Source organism: Pleurodeles waltl, chromosome 10 (assembly GCF_031143425.1).
Source record: "Pleurodeles waltl isolate 20211129_DDA chromosome 10, aPleWal1.hap1.20221129, whole genome shotgun sequence".
Classification (NCBI taxonomy): Eukaryota; Metazoa; Chordata; class Amphibia; order Caudata; family Salamandridae; genus Pleurodeles; species Pleurodeles waltl.
In genome coordinates, this window is record NC_090449.1 from 1,015,148,844 (window position 1) to 1,015,167,916 (window position 19,073).

Sequence of the window (19,073 nt, forward strand, 5' to 3'; positions counted from 1 at the left end):
TATTGTTTTATTTTTCTGCTTCTGGCTCAGCCAGCAGTGCAGGGAGGGACGGGGCTGGGCCACAGGAAGTGGGAGGGGGAGAAGGGGAGAGTGCACCTAAGTGCACTTGTGTGCCGGCCAAACACACATGCGCACTTAGGTTTCTCCAGCCTGGCTGTGTTTAACAGCCAGGGCGGAGAAACTGCACAGTCTCCAGGGCTGTGTCTGAGCGGCTGTCACTGCCGCTTGGAACGATCCTGGTGGTACTTTCATGCTAGATTTCGCATGAAAGCAGCGCCAAGGTTGTTTGGGAGCCTGTGCTGGTGTCTCAGCAATGAATGCTGGGCCACCAAAAGAAGAGGAGCGCGAGGAGGCAGAAGGGACGGAGACAAGGTAAGTGCTTTTTATTTTATTTTTTATTTTTACCTCGTCTCTTGCCCCCACCTTCCCTTGAGTTATGCGGCAGCCGCCGCTGGACACTACAGCTCATTTGCATTTCTAACTTGTTTTTCGGTTGTATGTAGAAAATAATTAATTGTATGGACATTTCTGTCCTCTATTCTGTGGGTGTTTCCTCTCCATTCATGCCCTGAAAAAGAACTTGAAACCTCCCCATTGTCAGTAGTAAATCTACAGCCAATATCTGGAAGTGAACTTACCTACAGAATGCTTGTGAATATCCATAGATGTATATTTTGTAGGGGATCACCATTTTTCCATGGTGGGCCCACTCTAAAATGCCCCCAAACCCAGCCTTGTGAACAGATTTGATTCCATGGTAATTCCCCTTTCCTGGTGGTATTTCCATGCCAGTTAATTCCTCTTAAAATGGCAAAACATAAGAATATCCGGTGCTGTGATTTAAAACCTCAATCTCAGTGTCCTCATGATGTGTCATAGTAGGTAACCACAGTATTATTTTGGTATGCAAGTACCTATGTGAGTCAGCCCCTGAAAGGTGAGTCTGGCAAAGAAAGGCTAAATGGATGCTTACAAATGATACCCACACATAATTCAAGGGCGGCGGAATAGAATGAAGTCTGTGATTGTGTTAATTCTTTTAACCTCTGTGAATAAGTACAGGAGTAAAGGCCTGATTTAGAGTTTGGGGGTGGGTTACCCTGTCACAAATGTGAAAGATATCAAATTCACCTTACTGCAAATGCAATAGGCTATAACGCACTTGTAAAAAGGTGTACGGAGTATTTTTCCAAATGTGTGTGTTGAGTAAGTTGTCCTCCAAACTCTAAACCAGGCACTAAGTCTCCGATCTGTTCATAAAGGCACAGGTGTTTTTCAGATCCTAAAAAAGCCTCATGCCAATACTGTCTAGTTCTCTAACTAATCCAGCCATTTCACACTTTATAGCTACCATAAATCTTTAGAATTTCATGCGGTCAAGCAATTGAGTTACTTTTGTGAAGTGGCAAAGATATCTGATGCTCATCATGCTGGCTTCTGTAGGAGTCACAGCACCTAGACAGTACAGCTGGTTACTGTGGATGTGTGAGACGGCCAAGGGGGTGGGCACTGAGTGATGGTGCAGTAATACTCTCAGGCCTTTCAGCAGTGTTTGACACCATCATTGACTCCCTGCTTTTTAGTCATCTGAGAAACATCAAGATATCCAGATCAGTGTTTGTATGGCTCTACTCTTATAAATCACTGTACCGTTCTTTATGCATTAGTGAGCCATGCTATGCCATGTGTATTTGTAAAGCACATTATCACCTGCAAGGGTAGCCCTACCTATGGCAGGTTGGCTAATTGAAAAGCCGGGTCTTCAGCTTCTTGCAGAATTCAAGAAGAGATGAGGAGGAGGCACTGATGTGGAGTGGGAGATCATTCCTTGGTTTAGGAGCAACAAAAGAGAATGCTCCTTCTGCTCTGGGTATGTGTATGCATCAGATGGATGTGAGTAGGAGTTTTGTTGAGAAGAAGTGCCTAAGTGGTTGGTGGAAGGAGATGCGAATGTTTAGGTAGGTGGGGCCTGAGTTGTGTAATGCCTTGAATGTGTGTGTAAGTAGTATGAATTCAGCTTGCTTGTGTATTGAGAATCAGTGTAGTTCTTGAGGTATGGTGTGATGTGAATTCTGTGTGGGAGGTGTGAGTTCCTGGAGGATTTGTAGTCTTCTAGTGAGTTGTTTGGTGATCCCAGCGTAGAAGGTGCTCTGCAGTGACATAGTGCTTGACATTTTTCTAATGTTGATTGGGAGCCATTTCAATATCCTCCTCAGCATCTTGAGAGTTTGGAAGGAGGATGCAGTGATGGTGTTGACTTGTGCAGTCATTTCGAGTTTGCTTTGTTGTTGATGATTATTGTGAGGTTCCTGGTGTGGGTTCTGGGTGTAGGTCCGAGTTCAGCCAGCCACCAGTTAGAGTCCCATTGTGAGGTGTTGTTTTCAAAGATCACTACTTCTGTCTTGTTGGTGTTGGGCTTGAAGCAGTTGGCCACCGTGACCAGGGGAATTTCCAATTAGCAACTTTCACCATGTTAGTTGATTCTTTATGCAGCTCACTGGTTACACATATTCACTCTCATGGAGTTTATGTTTAGTTTTGGCATATATTATACAAAATAATACATATACTTATTGTTTGGGTTATTTCAGCCAGCACTCTTCATACATTAGTCTGTTGTGTCATTCACATTTTTCTTCCACTCACTACAGCAAACAGCAGGGTCAATGGGTCAGCCCACTTCAGACATTGGCTACCTTCACTGTGACTGATAGCATTCCAGGCATTCAAGGAGCGTATCCACTCTGAAAATAGTTCTCTTCAGTACTTTGGAATACACTGGCAATGTGTGCTTTTTACTATTTGATTTCTATTGGAGACGGTGTAGGAAGCTGGCCTGGCTTATGGTGGGGACCAATGGTACTTACACTTTGTGCCAGGTCCAGTTATCCCTTATTAGTAGAGTGTAGTAGTGTTCTAGCAGCTTAGGCTGATAGAGGTAGCTATAGCAGAGCAACCAAGGCTGAACTAGGAGACATGCAAAGCTCATGCAATACCACTTATATCATATAGGTACTATATCATAAGAAAGACAATACTCATGGTTACTAACAATAAAGGTACTTTATTTTAGTGACAATGTGCCAAAAATATCTCAGAGGATATGCTCCCGTAGGAGGTAAGTAACATACACAAAATATACACAACAAACCAAATCAGGTAAGTAAAACAGTCAGAAAGTAGTGCAGACGCTGTAGAATGCAATAGGATGCAATAGGCCTAGGGGCAACACAAACCATATACTGAGAAAGTGGAATGCGAACCACAAATGGACCCCTAGACTATTGTAGTGTGTAGAGGGCCGCTGGGAGTGTAAGAAAACACTAAGGGTGTAAAAGATACCCCACCCCAAGAGCCTGGAAAGAGGAGTAAGGTACTACTATTTCCCCAGAAACACACTAAAGTTGTGATAAAGGATTTTGCAAGGACCACAACAGACTGCAAAGCACTGAAGACGGATTCCTGGACCTGAGGACCTGCAAAGGAAGGGGACCAAGTCCAAGAGTCACAAAAGTGTCCGGGGGGCAGGAGCCCACTAAACCCCGGATGAAGGTGCAAAAATGGCTTCCTCAGTTGGAAGAAGCTGAAGATTCTGCAACAACAAAAGTAGGTAGGAAGTTCTTCTTCATGCAGGATTTGTCCCACGGCGTGCTGGAGGATGCAGAGTTGTTTCCTTGGCAAGATACTGCAAACAAGCCTTGCTAGCTGCAAGAGTCGCGGTTGGAGAAAAAGGGTGCTGCCCATGCCCAGGAAGGACCAGGATGTTGCCACTTGGGAGAGGAGACAGAGGGGGCCCTCAGCAACATAGACAGCCCATGCACAAGCAGGAAGCACCCGCAGAAGTCCTTGAACATAGGTTCAAGAAGTCTGAACACGGCGGTCGTCTCAACACTGCAAAAGGAGGTCCCACGACACCGGAGATCAACTCAGGGAGCTGAGCATCACAGGACAGAGTGCTGGGGACCTAGGCTCAGCTGTGCATGCAGGATTTCATGTAAATTTGCACAGAAGCCCTTGTAGCTGCAGTCACGTAGTGCACAGGATTACTGTCTGGAGAGTGGAGGCAAGGGCTTACCTCCTTCAAATTTGGTCAATTGGACCACTGGACAGTCTGGGTCACTTGCGTCCACCACCTGTGATCCAGAGGCCACGTTCGTCAGGATGAGAGGGGACCCAGTGTACCGGTGAAGCTGAAGTTTGGTGCCTGCTGAAGCAGGGGGAAGATTCCGTTGACCCACAGGAGATTTCTTCGTGGCCTCCAGTGCAGGGTGAAGGCAGGCAGCCCCCAGAGCATGCACCAGCAGGAAACAGTTGAGAAAGCTTGTAGGATTAGGTGCTACAATGTCGCTGGTAGTCTTCTGGCTACTTTGTTGCAGTTTTGCAGGTGTCCTGGAGCAGTCAGCGGTCGATCCTTGGCAGAAGTCAAAGAGAGAAGTGCAGAGGAGTCCTGCTGGATTCTTGCAAGTCGTTATCTGAAGAAAAGCCCACTGGATAGACCCTGAATAGCCCTCAGAGGAGGAATGGCCACCTAGTCAGGTAAGCACCTATCAGGAGGGGTCTCTGACATCACCTGCTGGCACTGGCCACTCAGAGGCCTCCAGAGTGCCCTCACACCTCTGGAAACAAGATGGCAGAGGTCTGGGACACACTGGAGGAGCTCTGGGCACCACCCCTGGGGTGGTGATGGACAGGGGAGTGGTCACTCCCCTTTCCTTTGTCCTGTTCTGCACCAGAGCAGAGCCTGGGGGTTTCCTAAACCGGTGTAGACTGACTTATGCAATGAGGGCACCATCTGTGCCCTTCAAAGCATTTCCAGACGCTGGGAGAGGCTACTCCTCCCCAGCCTTTAACACCTATTTCCAAAGAGAGAGGGTGTAACACCCTGCTCTCAGAGGAAATGCTTTGTTCTGCCTTCCTGGGACTGGGCTGCCCAGACCCTAAGAGGGCAGAACTCTGTCTGTGGGGTGGCATCAGCGGTAGCTGCAGAGAAAACCCCAGAGAGCTGGTTTGGCAGTACCGGGGGTCCATAGTGGAGACCCCGGGATGCATGGAATTGGCTCCCCAATACCAGATTTGGCATGGGGGGACAATTCCATGATCTTAGACATGTTACATTGCCATATTCGGAGTTACCATTGTGAAGCTACATATAGGTATTGACCTATATGTAGTGCACGCGGGAAATGGTGTCCCCGCACTCACAAGTTCCAGGGAAATGGCTCCGAACTATGTGGGGGCACCTTTGCTAGTGCAAGGGTGCCCTCACACTTAGTAACTTTGCACCTAACCTTCAGCAAGTGAAGATTAGACATATAGGTGACTTATACGTTACTTAAGTGCAGTGAAAATGTGAAAATGGCTGTGAAATAACGTGTGCGTTATTTCACTCAGGCTGCAATGGTAGTCCTGTGTAAAGGTTTGTCTAAGCTCCCTATGGGTGGCAAAAGAAATGCTGCAGCCCATAGGGATCTCCTGGAACCCCAATACCCTGGGTGCCTAGGTACCATATACTAGGGAATTACAAGGGTGTTCCAGCCTATAGTGACAATTTTAAAGGCAGAGAGAGCATAAGCACTAAGGTTCTGATTAGCAGAGCCTCTGTGTAGTTACTCACTACACAGGTTCACACAATCAGGCCACAAACTATGAGCACTGGGGTCCTGGCTAGCAGGATCCCAGTGAGACAGCAAAAACAACCTGACATACATGGAAAAATGGGGGTAACATGCCAGGCAAGATGGTACTTTCCTACAGATGGCTCTGCAGCTTGCCCAACCTTAATGCTTTACAAAAACCATGAAAAAACATGCATTAGCTTAAGCCAAAGGTCGGAAGCCAGACCTATTGGCTTTGCAAATGCATGCTATATGTATGTCACCAACACAACATTTCTCATCTGTCTTGATGGCAATTCACTGGCTGCAAATCAGACATCATTACTGCTGGCAAATCATCTTCCTCCTTCTTAGAACTTGTTTTGCCTAAAAAAGGGTTCCATTCCCTTCTCCTGTGCAACAGTAGGGTCAAATGTGATACTTTTCTCAATTTGTTTCCACTTCAGTAGTCTCCAGCTGCACATCCCACCTATGTAAACCAAGTTAAGTGGTTTGTTTGCTAAATCATGATGGTAAAAGTTTGGGGATTCTCACGGTCATAGGATATTACCTGCACTACACCTATTCATTACAACAAAGTCTCCCATTACATCAAATACAATGCAATATCAAAGTGATGACCAACTACCCCAGAACATATCATGCTGCTCCTTTATTGACAAATCTATCTTCAAATCTTAGGACAACCCGGTCTACTGGGCACTTTACGGTCAGGAGCCAGCTTTCAGTAGGAAGGGTCATTTCCTTGGATGTTCCTTGTACCTCTCGTGTCATGCTGATGTCAGCATCTGCAGCCCTGCTTCAAATTCCCAGATTTAAAAAAGCATGGATTAGGAGACTCTGAGCCTAATTTGGATATGGGCGGAGGGGTAACTAGTTCACAAGGGTGACAGATATCCCCTTGGCCAAAATCTAAATCCCATAGGATATAATGTGACGGAGTAACCCCTCCACCAATATCTAAATCAGGCCATCTGTTTTTAAGTCTTGCCCTCTCTTTGTTTGTCACTGAAGGCCACTCCATCCCTTCTGGTTTTCCATTGAGTGCTGAAGACCTACCATTTTCAGGTTCTGTTGTGTAAGTGGCAGTTTGCCTTCTTCCAAACCCTAGCACTAAGAAACCTTTGTGTGTTGGATTGCTTTCTAACACATGTGCAACATTAGTTAACATAAATAACATATAGTTAACGAGACACAGCTCTCAAGTGAGATGTATACTTAGTGACATTAGAAGTAGGGAGGAAAGGGAGACAGAGCATAGAGATCCATAGAGAGGAAGTTCTGATTCATGGCATTTGCACTGGCAAATCCAATAGCTTGGAGGAATAATGATCAGTAGATGCAGATCATGATGTGCAAAGAGGACTAGGAAGGAAAGGGGGAAGAACACAAACTTTTTAGAATCGTGGCCTGAGCGAGTTTCCCACTATATTTGTTTAGAAATTGTTTTGGGTGCCCTGCTCACGTTTGAGTACTTGTGTTTGCAATTTAACTTCTTCAGACAGGCTGAAGAACAGTAGCGGTGCACAGGGTGGTGGGGAATAAACATGAATAATTTTTTTTTTTTTAAACTACTTACCTTCCCTCGCCGCCACACCACTTCTCTCCTCCGTCGCAGGCTGCAGACACAGGCTCCCAGCCTGCCCTGCGGCCAATCCTGATGCTGCTCAGAGCAGTGCCAGGATTGGCTCAGAGCGCCCAGCCAGGGTGCTTCCAGACAGACTAGAAGCCTGTGCAGGCTCTCTAGCGTACTGCACATGTGTGTTTGGCCGGCCCGAGACGGCCGGCCAAACATACATGCAGAGTGTGGGGGAGTGCTGTGCACTCCCCCTCACTGCTCGTCACACCTGTGGCCCCGTCCCTTTACCAGAAAACGATAATAAACTCTGTTTATTATCGTTTTCTGGTAAAGATTTTGCTGTTGCCCCTGCTGGCAGGGGGGAGAAGTTACCTCCCAATGTTAGGGAAAAGTGGTATTTACCTGAACACATTTGGTGCACTACCTTGAGCCCAGAGTCTATAATCAGAAGCGCAGACGGATAAGGCAGATTTTATTTATTTTTATTTTTATTTCATTCAATTGTACAACACTGGCTTGTGTTAAGAGAGACACCTTTCCAAAGTCAAAAGTTTGCATTTTCAGGGCTCTTCCTACTGGATGAAACATCAGGGAATTCCCTAGGCGTGTATTTGTTTCAAGCTGAAGGGAAAACTATATTGTCCTTTGTGCTACCATAGCACCTGAAAGACAGGGAAACCTCCATGAAAGGGTTTAATTCAAATGTAATTTAAATCATGTCCGTAAGTAGTTGGTTTATCAAGTCTTGGCTCATCAACTTTCGCAGCTGTCCATCTAGAATTCAAGTTAATTGTCCTCCTTGTGTAATTGTGAGTGAAACTGGTCTGAGTGATCACATTTGTTTTGTTTGATCTATGGTTGCAGGTAGGCATGTAGAGTGGAGTTTCTCCATCAGTCCCAGTCCCACCTCTGTGTTGTAACGCCTGAGTAGAGTGGTTTGAATGTAATAATGTTTAACACCAGGAGCCAGTGGAGTTATTATAGTGCTTGGGGGGTGTGATCAGAGAACTTCAGATTGAATCTTGATTTTACATCCTCTGTCGGTTACGGATATCCTTCTGGGTGCCCCGGAATAGTTTTTGTTGCAGGATCAAGCCATGAAAGAACCAAAGCCCTGGTGAGTTCCATCTAATATCCTGGCTGAGGGAGTGATGCAGTCCTTTAAGCAGTAATTGGTACTTTTCACAATTGCTGTGATCGCGTGTACAAAGGACAAAGTTTTGACAAAATAAAACTGGAGACTCATTCAGTGAACCCTAAGGATTCTAGGCTTAGTCATTCCAAGGAATGTCCACTCAGAGTTTCATATCACCCAGCAGACCTTCAGACCTTCCACAGGGGGCTTGGCACACAGCACCTTCCTATAGACACTGATAGCTCAGCCCTTGCCTCTAAATAACACGACTGTCTAAAAATTACAGCGACTCAACCCATCTGTGGGCGATCACTGGGACTGCCTGTGCCCCCAAGCAAAGAAAGAGTTTTTTATCACATGGTTAGCACATCTTTCCCTTCCCATTTCACCCAGGCACCACGTACATATTTATATATTTATCTAGTAAGTGGCATCACATCCAAGCAGAAATGTTTTACATACAAACATTAGTGGTACCTAGTTATTTCAGTGGGTGCTTGACATAAACCTGCCTGTAACTGAATATGTACATGCTATTTCATGGCATGAAGACAGATAACCACAAAATGGCTGAAGCCCTTGTATGGACATATCACGAATACAGGCAGGTATACCCATGAAAGCAAAATACCTGGATGCCAAAGAGCCATGGGTGTACAACAATGGTCACACAAGCTAATGTGATTCCTGAAAAAGCTTGAAGTATTTGCTACTTGACAATGTCAAAATCCTTACAAGAAAAACCTCTATAAATTTGAAATAACACTTTGTTCTTAGATTTCTGGCATGTAATCTATTATTGCTCAAGCTCTGAGCTGTAAACCCCAGATCTAAATGTCACCTTGAAAATTGAGAACTTTATTGCCTCTTATTGTGAAGAATAATGTAACTTTTAGCTGTGCATTCAGAAGGATTAGCCCATTTCTGGGCTCCCTTGCCAGCAGGTCAGAAGGCCCTCCGAAGCTACACAAACAAGGAGACAGACCTCTGTCTTGCTGCCCTTGTTAAAGATAATTTTCACTTTGATCACCCCAATTAAAAGTCTCCCCTCAGATGTTCTTATTAGCCAGTCTCTGTTCTTAATCCTGTTTGGAATTATAAGTTAAAGCAATTAATGAGACAATCATTAAGAGCCATGGGCCTTTTATTTTCCTGCTTTAAAAGTTCACAATCAATACGCCTTTGCTCAGAGGTAATGGAACACAATTTCAGCTGTTAATTAGCTTCAATCAACTGATCATTTGAGTGCAATTTTGTGGCAATACTACAGTTCCTGCGTGTTTAAAGAAAAGAACATCAACAACTACTTGACGTTTTTCAGCAGAGCTGCACCAGCGACAGCTGCTAGGAAGGAGAACAATCTGGGGGAGTGCTATTACTGCTACATATGAAGTATTGCACCCCTGCTTCCGGTCTGTCTGGAGTATGGGTTCTTAGTTGCAGTTCTGACACTCTTCTGCTGACAAGTGCTTATTATGTTCTATTTGAGGTTTCACACTCCTTCTAATACGTGAATCTGCACTTTTCGAGGTTTAACAAAACTGCTGAGAAGTGCTGGTTCTGGTGTATGAAAGGTTCAACACTCCCAAGAAATTCTGGTTCTGTCTATATGAGGTTTAACACACCTTCTTAGAAGTAGTTCTGCACTTTATGAGGTTTAACAATCCCGCTGAGAAGTGCTGGTTCTGTTCTGTGTAAAGTTCGACACTCCCAAGAAATTCTGGTTCTGTTCTATATAAGGTTTAACACTCCTTTTTAGAGGTGGTTCTGCACTTTATGAGGTTAACAATCCTGCTGAGAAGTGCTGGTTCTGTTCGGTGTAAAGTTCGACACTCTCAAGAAATTCTGGTCCTGTTTTATATGAGGTTTAATGCTCTTCCTTACAAGTGGTTCTTCCCTTTACAAGATTTAACAGTCCTGCTGAGAAGTGCTGGTTCTGTTGTGTGTAAAGTTTGACACTCCCATGAAATTCTGGTTCTATACTATATGAAGTTTAACACTTCTTCTTAGAAGTGGTTCTGCACTTTATGAGGTTATTAATCCTGCTGAGGAGTGCTGGTTCTGTTCTGGGGAAAGTTCTACATTCCCAAGAAATAATTCTGGTTCTGTTCTGTATGAGGTTTAACACCTCCTTAGAAGTGGTTCTGGACTGTATGAGGTTTAACAATCCTTCTGAGGAGTGCTGGTTCTGGTCTGTGAAAGGCTCAACACTCCCATGAAATTCTGGTTCTGGTCGATATGAGGTTTAACACTCCTCCTTAGAAGTGGTTCTGCACTTTACGAGGTTTAACAAACCTGCTGAGAAGTGCTGGTTCTGGTCTGTGAAAGTTTCAACACTCCCAAACATTTCTGGGTCTGTTCTATATGAGGTTTAACACTCCTTCTTAGAAGTGGTTCTGCACTTTACAAGGTTTAACAATCCTGCTGAGAAGTGCTGGTTCTGGTCTGTGAAAGTTTCAACACTCCCATGAAATTCTGGTTCTGTTCTATATGAGGTTTAACACTCTGCCTTAGAAGTGGTTCTGGACTTTATGAGGTGTAACAATCCTGCTGAGGAGTGCTGGTTCTGTTCTGTGTAAAGTTCGACACTCCCAAGAAATGTTGGTTCTGTTCTGTATGAGGTTTAACACCTCCTTAGAAGTGGTTCTGGACTGTATGAGGTTTAACAATCGTGCTGAGAAGTGCTGGTTCTGGTCTGTGAAAGGCTCAACACTCCCAAGAAATTCTGGTTCTGTTCTATATGAGGTTTAACACTCCTCCTTAGAAGTGGTTCTACACTTTACGAGGTTTAACAGTCCTGCTGAGAAGTGCTGGTTCTGGTCTGTGAAAGTTTCAACACTCCCAAACATTTCTGGTTCTGTTCTATATGAGGTTTTACACTCCTCCTTAGAAGTGGTTCTGGATTGTATGAGGTTATCAATCCTGCTGCGAAGTGCTGGTTCTGGTCTGTGAAAGGTTCAACACTCCCAAGAAATTCTGGTTCTGTTCTATATGAGGTTTAACACTCCTCCTTAGAAGTGGTTCTGGTCTTTATGAGGTTTAACAATCCTGCTGAGAAGTGCTGGTTCTCTTTGGTGTAAAGTTCGACACTCCCAAGAAATTCTGGTTCTGTTCTATATGAAGTTTAAAAATCCTTCTTAAAAGTGGTTCTGCACTTTATGAGGTTATCAATCCTGCTGCGAAGTGCTGGTTCTGTTCTGTGTAAAGTTCGCCATTCCCAAGAAATGTTGGTTCTGTTCTGTATGAGGTTCAACACCTCCTTAGAAGTGGTTCTGGACTGTATGAGGTTTAACAATCCTGCTGAGGAGAGCTGGTTCTGTTCTGTGTAAAGTTCGACACTCCCAAGAAATTCTGGTTCTGTTCTATATAAGGTTTAATACTCCTTTTTAGAAGTGGTTCTGCACTTTATGAGGTTAACAATCCTGCTGAGAAGTGCTGGTTCTGTTCGGTGTAAAGTTCGACACTCTCAAGAAATTCTGGTTCTGTTTTATATGAGGTTTAATGCTCTTCCTTAGAAGTGGTTCTGCCCTTTACAAGATTTAACAGTCCTGCTGATAAGTGCTGGTTCTGTTGTGTGTAAAGTTCGACACTCCCATGAAATTCTGGTTCTGTACTATATGAAGTTTAACACTTCTTCTTAGAAGTGGTTCTGCACTTTATGAGGTTATTAATCCTGCTGAGGAGTGCTGATTCTGTTCTGGGGAAAGTTCTACATTCTCAAGAAATAATTCTGGTTCTGTTCTGTATGAGGTTTAACACCCCCTTAGAAGTGGTTCTGGACTGTATGAGGTTTAACAATCCTTCTGAGGAGTGCTGGTTCTGGTCTGTGAAAGGCTCAACACTCCCATGAAATTCTGGTTCTGTTCTATATGAGGTTTAACACTCCTTCTTAGAAGTGGTTCTGCATTTTACAAGGTTTAACAATCCTGCTGAGAAGTGCTGGTTCTGGTCTGTGAAAGTTTCAACACTCCCAAGAATTTCTGGTTCTGTTCTATATGAGGTTTAACACTCCGCCTTAGAAGTGGTTCTGGACTTTATGAGGTGTAACAATCCTGCTGAGGAGTGCTGGTTCTGTTCTGTGTAAAGTTCGACACTCCCAATAAAATTTGGTTCTGTTTTGTATGAGGTTTAACACCTCCTTAGAAGTGGTTCTGGACTGTATGAGGTTTAACAATCGTGCTGAGAAGTGCTGGTTCTGGTCTGTGAAAGGCTCAACACTCCCAAGAAATTCTGGTTCTGTTCTATATGAGGTTTAACACTCCTCCTTAGAAGTGGTTCTACACTTTACGAGGTTTAACAGTCCTGCTGAGAAGTGCCGGTTCTGGTCTGTGAAAGTTTCAACACTCCCAAACATTTCTGGTTCTGTTCTATATGAGGTTTTACACTCCTCCTTAGAAGTGGTTCTGGATTGTATGAGGTTATCAATCCTGCTGCGAAGTGCTGGTTCTGGTCTGTGAAAGGTTCAACACTCCCAAGAAATTCTGGTTCTGTTCTATATGAGGTTTAACACTCCTCCTTAGAAGTGGTTCTGGTCTTTATGAGGTTTAACAATCCTGCTGAGAAGTGCTGGTTCTCTTTGGTGTAAAGTTCGACACTCCCAAGAAATTCTGGTTCTGTTCTATATGAAGTTTAAAAATCCTTCTTAATAGTGGTTCTGCACTTTATGAGGTTATCAATCCTGCTGCGGAGTGCTGGTTCTGTTCTGTGTAAAGTTCGCCATTCCCAAGAAATGTTGGTTTTGTTCTGTATGAGGTTCAACACTTGCTTAGAAGTGGTTCTGGACTGTATGAGGTTTAACAATCCTGCTGAGGAGTGCTGGTTCTGGTTTGTGAAAGGCTCAACACTCCCAAGAAATTTTGGCTCTGTTCTATATGAGGTTTAACACTCCTCCTTAGAAGTGCTTCTGCACTTTACAAGGTTTAACAATCCTGCTGAGAAGTGCTGGTTCTGGTCTGTGAAAGTTTCAACACTCCCAAGAATTTCTGGCTCTGTTCTATATGAGGTTTAACACTCCTTCTTAGAAGTGGTTCTGCACTTTACGAGGTTTAACAATCCTGCTGAGAAGTGCTGGTTCTGGTCTGTGAAAGGCTCAACACTCCCAAGAAATTCTGGTTCTGTTCTATATGAGGTTTAACACTCCGCCTTAGAAGTGGTTCTGCACTTTATGAGGTTCACAATCCTGCTGAGACATGCTGGTTCTGGTCTGTGAAAGGTTCAACACTCCCAAGAAATTATGGTTCTGTTCTATATGTGGTTTAACACTCCTCCTTAGAAGTGGTTCTGTACTTTACAAGGTTTAGCAATCCTGCTGGAAGTGCTGGTTCTGGTCTGTGAAAGTTTCAACACTCCTAAACATTTCTGGTTCTGTTCTATATGAGGTTTAACACTCCTCCTCAGAAGTGGTTCTGGATTGTATGAGGTTTAACAGTCCTGCTGAGGAGTGCTGGTACTGGTCTGTGAAAGGCTCAACACCCCAAGAAATTCTGGTTCTGTTCTATATGAGGTTTAACACTCATCCTTAGAAGTGGTTCTGCACTTTATGAGGTTAACAATCCTGCTGAGAAGTGCTGGTTCTGTTTGGTGTAAAGCTTGACACTCCCAAGAAATTCTGGTTCTGTTCTATATGAGGTTTAACACTCCTTCCAAGAAGTGGTTCTGGACTTTATGAGGTTTAACAATCCCGCTGAGAAGTGCTTGTTCTGTTCTGTGTAAAGTTCAACACTCCCAAGAAATTCTGGTTCTGTTCTATATAAGGTTTAACACTTTTCCTTAGAAGTGGTTCTGCACTTTATGCGGTTTAACACTCCTTCTGAGATGTGCTGGTTCTGTTCTTTGTGATGTTTCACACTTCTTCTGGGAACTACTGGTACTTTTCTGTATGAGGTTCAAGACTCCCAAGAAGAGCTGGTTCTGTTCCTTTGTCATTCCTCTTGAGAGGTACTGGTTTTGTTCTATATTAAGTGTAACAACCCTGCTGAGAAGAGATCTATATGAGGTTTAGGACTCCCTCTGAGAAGAGCTATACTAGATTCGGTCGAATACTCCTGCTGATAAGTGCTGGTGCTGAGCTACAGCATGTCTAACATGTTTGCTGAGAAATAATGGTACTTTTCTCTATAAGGTATATCACATTCTGAGATGTGCTGAGTATGTTCTATGTGAGGTCAAACCTACCTGTGGATTGGCGGTGGTACTGTTGTGTATGAAGTATAATAACTTCTGAGAAGTGCTGATACTGTTCTATATGACGTTTAACCCAGCAGTGTTGTGGCGGTGGTACTGTTCTGTATGAAGAATAATAGCTTCTGAGAATTGATGATTCCTGTTCTATATGAGACACTTGTGGAGTGGTAGTGGTTCTGTTCTGTGTGAAGCATAATAGCTTCAGAGAAGTGATGGTTATGTTCTATGTGAGATTGCATGCCTCTTGAGTGGTAGTGGTACTGTTCTCTGTGAAGTATAATAACTTCTGAGAAGTGCTGATTCTATTCTATATGATGTCGAACACACCTGTGCAGTGGTGGTGGTATTGTTCGTTATGAAGTATAATAGCTTCTGAGAAGTGCTGATTCCTGTTCTACATGAGGTTGAACACACTTGTGGAGTGGTAGTTGTGCTGTTCTTTGTGAGGTATAATAGCTTGGGAGAAGTGCTGATTCTGTTCTACATGACGTTGAACATACCTGTAGAGTGGCGTAGGAAAGTAGCATCTTTCTGACATATTTACCCCCACTTTTTGCCTGGTGTCAGTGTGTTTAGACTGTAATGCACTGGGATCCTGCTAACCAGGACCCCAGTGCCTGTGCTCTCTCCTCTAAATTTGGTTTCTAGTAAACTTTACACCCCACATTTGGCATACTTGTGCACCCACGTAAGTTCCTAGTACATGGTACTTAGGTACCCAGGGCATTGGTACATCAGGGGGCTCCCATGGGCTGCATAATGTATTGTGCCACCGATGAGAGCCCATGAAAGCTGTGTCTGCATGCCTGCTACTGCAGTCTGTGTGAAATGGTGCATGCACCCTTTCACCACCGATATAAGGTTCACCTTAAATCCTGGTCACTGCACTTACACACTATAAGTCACCCCTCTGGCAGGCCCTTCAACCCAGGGCAGGGTGCATGTCCCTAAGTAAGAGGGTACCCTTGCATGAGCAGGGTACACCTACAAAGCCCAGACTCCATTCCCTGGGCTTTGTAAGTGCGGGGTAGCCATCTTAAGGTATGTACTGGACATTGGTCAACACAAGTGGCCCAACTCAATAATGGCTTCTCCGAACCTAGGCATGTTTGGTATCAAACATGTTGGAATCATGCAACTATACTGATTCCAGTGCTAGTTGCATGATCCCCTGTACTCGGGGGGTTCCTTAGAGGATCCCCCAGTTCAGCCTGTGCAGCCTCACGGGGTCTGGCTGCCAGCCCACACTGCTGCTGACCCCAGACACTGTTCTGCCCTTCTGCTGGTGAGCCTGGGTGAAGAAGAAGGCAGAACAAAGGATTTCCTGCAAGGGAGTGGTGTGACCACCTCCCTCTGTGTATTAGATATCTGAGGGCTGGGGTGGGGTGGCCTCTGAGCACCACCAGACTGCTTTGAAGGTCACATTTTGTGCCCTCCCTGCATAGTCCAGTGTGTACCAGTTCAGGAACCCCCAGTTCCTGCTCTGGTGAGAAACAACACAAAGGACAGGGGAGTGACCCCCCTTGTCCAGTTCCTCTCCTAGGGAGGTGTACAGAGCTCTGTCAGGTGGCCAGTGGATTCTACCATCGTGGAAACAAGGTGGGCAGAGGCCCCTGAGAGCATCTGACTGGTTACGCCAGGTCGATGACATCCCTGACCCTCTCTGACAGGTGGGTTACTTCAGAGTGTGACCAACTCCCTTTTAGGGTTACTTAATGGCTCCACCAAGGGTGGGTCCTCAGATTTGTCGAGGAAGACTCTACAAGGAACTCTCTGGAAGACATTTTCTGCTCCTGGCTTCTGGAACCGCTGCTGGTCTGCTTTGGAACTGAAAAAGTCTGCTTCTGGTGGGAAGGCTCCAAATTGAAACATTTTTTCTCCAGGTCCAGCGAGGATTCTGCACCGTCCGAGGCTGAGCATCCTCAAGTGTCACAAGGACTCTATTTGCGCATGGACACACAAAGGAATCTCCCTTGGAATGAAGGAGTCACTCCCCTGCATCTACAGACACTTCAAGACAAGGGCGACCGGCTGGTGGAGCCTGTTGTCCCATGGTCAACATGAAGGCTCTGCTCACAGGTGGTGATTCTGTGGTCCTCTTCTTGTCCCTCTTGGCTTCTGATCCACTTCGGAGACTGTGGGCCCCTGCTGCAGCCACTGGAACAGCACCCCTGGGCACCGCAACTGTTGCTCTAGCCAAGGCTTGTTGCTCTTCCTCCAAGGGATCTTCAAGCACCGAGAAGCCCCAACCTCCGGCACTCTGCAATCTGGAGATCAGCCTCCGCTCTGCAACTCCTGTGATGTGGGACTTCTCTTTTTTTGTGCTGCTGAGGCCTCCTTGTGACTCCCTGTATCCAGGTCACTTATGTGGACTCCAATGACTTCGGCTGTCCTTCCTGTGTGTTGAGGGCCAGCCCCAACTCTCCCTCAAGGGTAGAGTCTCTTGGAACTTGCTGGTCCCCAAAACTTTGCAAATACAGTTTCAGCACCTGCTTGCATTTGCCAGTGCTTGTTGGTGATATGGCTGGTCACTGACCCTCTTGCAAACCGGTGATCATCGAGGGACAGCTCATAGTCAACTCCTAGGATTTTCTGCAGCTCCTGGACCCCGCAGCTGGACTTCTTTTTTCACCAACCTGCAGGAACTTCACCTCTAGGAGGGTGGGCATTGCCACCTGGGCAACTCCAAGGGTGCTGGATTCTGTCCCCTTCCTTTTCAGTTCTTTAAGGTCTAGAATCCATCCTTGGGGTCCACCGGCCTCATCCTCTGGTCGCAACAGCAGCTGGGCAATCCGAGGCTTCTATTGATTTCAGTGAGGGTTTCCGACATTCTTTCACCCCTATGCATTTGGTTCCCCTGGTGTAGGTACTCCTGTCTTCTGGTTATCCTTGGGTGGGGACAAATTCCAACCTTCCTCTTGCCTGATGGTTTCCTTGGGGTCCACTGGGAAGGGTCCTCAAATGCACTAATTCCAACCACTACTTCCTGTAGTTTGCCTATTGGATGACTGGGTAGACTACCACTTTGCACCTGGTCGCTGGGGACACTTGCTGTACTTACCTCTGGTGTTTTCATCTTCCCCCAGCTCCTAGCTAACTACCACACTTACCTTGGCTGGGTTCACTATTTCACATTCCACTTACTTAGTATATATTTTCTCCCTATAGGGCCCTATACATTTATGCTATTTCTGCTTGTTATTTTGTGTATATATCGTGTGTAGGAATCTCCAAAGGGAGATATACCAATGCTAGTCTAGTAGTTAGTGCTGTAATAAAGAACCCTTTATTTTTGCAACACTTGTGTGGTTCTTTCTTGTGTGAGAGTTACTGACTGACTACTGTGGTATTGCAAGTGCTTTACATCCCTCCTGCATAAGCTTCAGTTGCTGGCCTCAGCTACCCCTAGACAGCTTTTGCTATCTGGACACCTAAACACTATCATTGAGGGTTGCCTGGACTTGGTATAGGGTGGCATACCATAGGTGTACACCATAAACTGAGCCAGCCTCCTACAGAGGTACTGTTCTGTATGAAATATAATAGCTTCTGAGAAGTGCTGAGTCCTGTTTTATATGAGGTCGCACACATCTGTGGAGTGGTGGTGGTGGTACTATTGTGTATGAGGCTTAACACTCCTGCTGAGAAATGCATTTTCTTTTCTATATGATGCCAAACACTCCTGCTAAGAAGTGCTGAATGCTTCTGCTCTGTATAAGCTCTAATACTAATGCTGAGGAGTACTGGCACTGCTGTCTATGAGGTGTAACACATTTGGAGAATTGCAAATTTGGTTTTTATATGATGTCGACCACTCCTGCCGAGAAGTGTTGCTTCTGTCCTATATGAGATCTAATACTCCAGCTGAGACATGGTGTGTCTGAGGGTTTGCAGTCCTTCTGAAAAGTGCTGTTTTTTTTCTGTGAGTCTCATTACTGTTGCTGAGCGGTGCTGGTACTACTGTGAACTGGTTTTACTGTTCAATATGAGGTTCAAACTCCTATTTGGAAGTACTGACACTGGTTTTCCTTGACGTAGCGAACTGTTATCCAAAATTCCCTGCATTTGTCTGTTTATACTGTATTATAATCCTTAAATTTCTTTATAACATTATAGCTCAAATTTAACCTCTAAGGATGGCCTTGGTGCAGCTTTAGTTGTTTCCCCAGCCTCATCTTTTCTAAAACATACATGCATGCATACATACATACATACGAACATACATACATACAGTGGATTTGGGTTAGCTGCCTTCTTCTATTGCTCTGTTCAAGTGTGTTTAACATTTTGCATTTGCCTACCACAGCATACAAAATGGGCAATGGGCCAGACGATCTCATCCATTGGCTGTCTTCTACTGTGAGCAACAGTAATTTGCTAGATCACGTACAAAGCTGTCTGAAATTAGGTGTGCTTCATTGCTGGGGCTGCTAGGACATTAAATTATATTTTATACTGTCAGCAAATTTGTTTTGCGTGTTGCATGTGGTTGGAAAAATAAATTAAAAAACTGCATGTGCTGCGGTCCAGCCTATTGGCTTTGCCAATGCTTGTTTAGTTT

The 19,073-nt window shown here is 44.9% G+C and overlaps 1 protein-coding gene and 1 pseudogene across 1 annotated transcript in view; both read left to right on the plus strand.

Annotated features, from left to right (window-relative positions):
* Positions 1-19,073, plus strand: part of CPNE4 (copine 4) — a 1,215,102-nt gene that overhangs the window by 907,859 nt on the left and 288,170 nt on the right. The window lies entirely within an intron of this gene.
* LOC138261100 (5'-3' exoribonuclease 2 pseudogene) overlaps positions 314-19,073 on the plus strand; it is a 51,500-nt pseudogene continuing 32,740 nt past the window's right edge.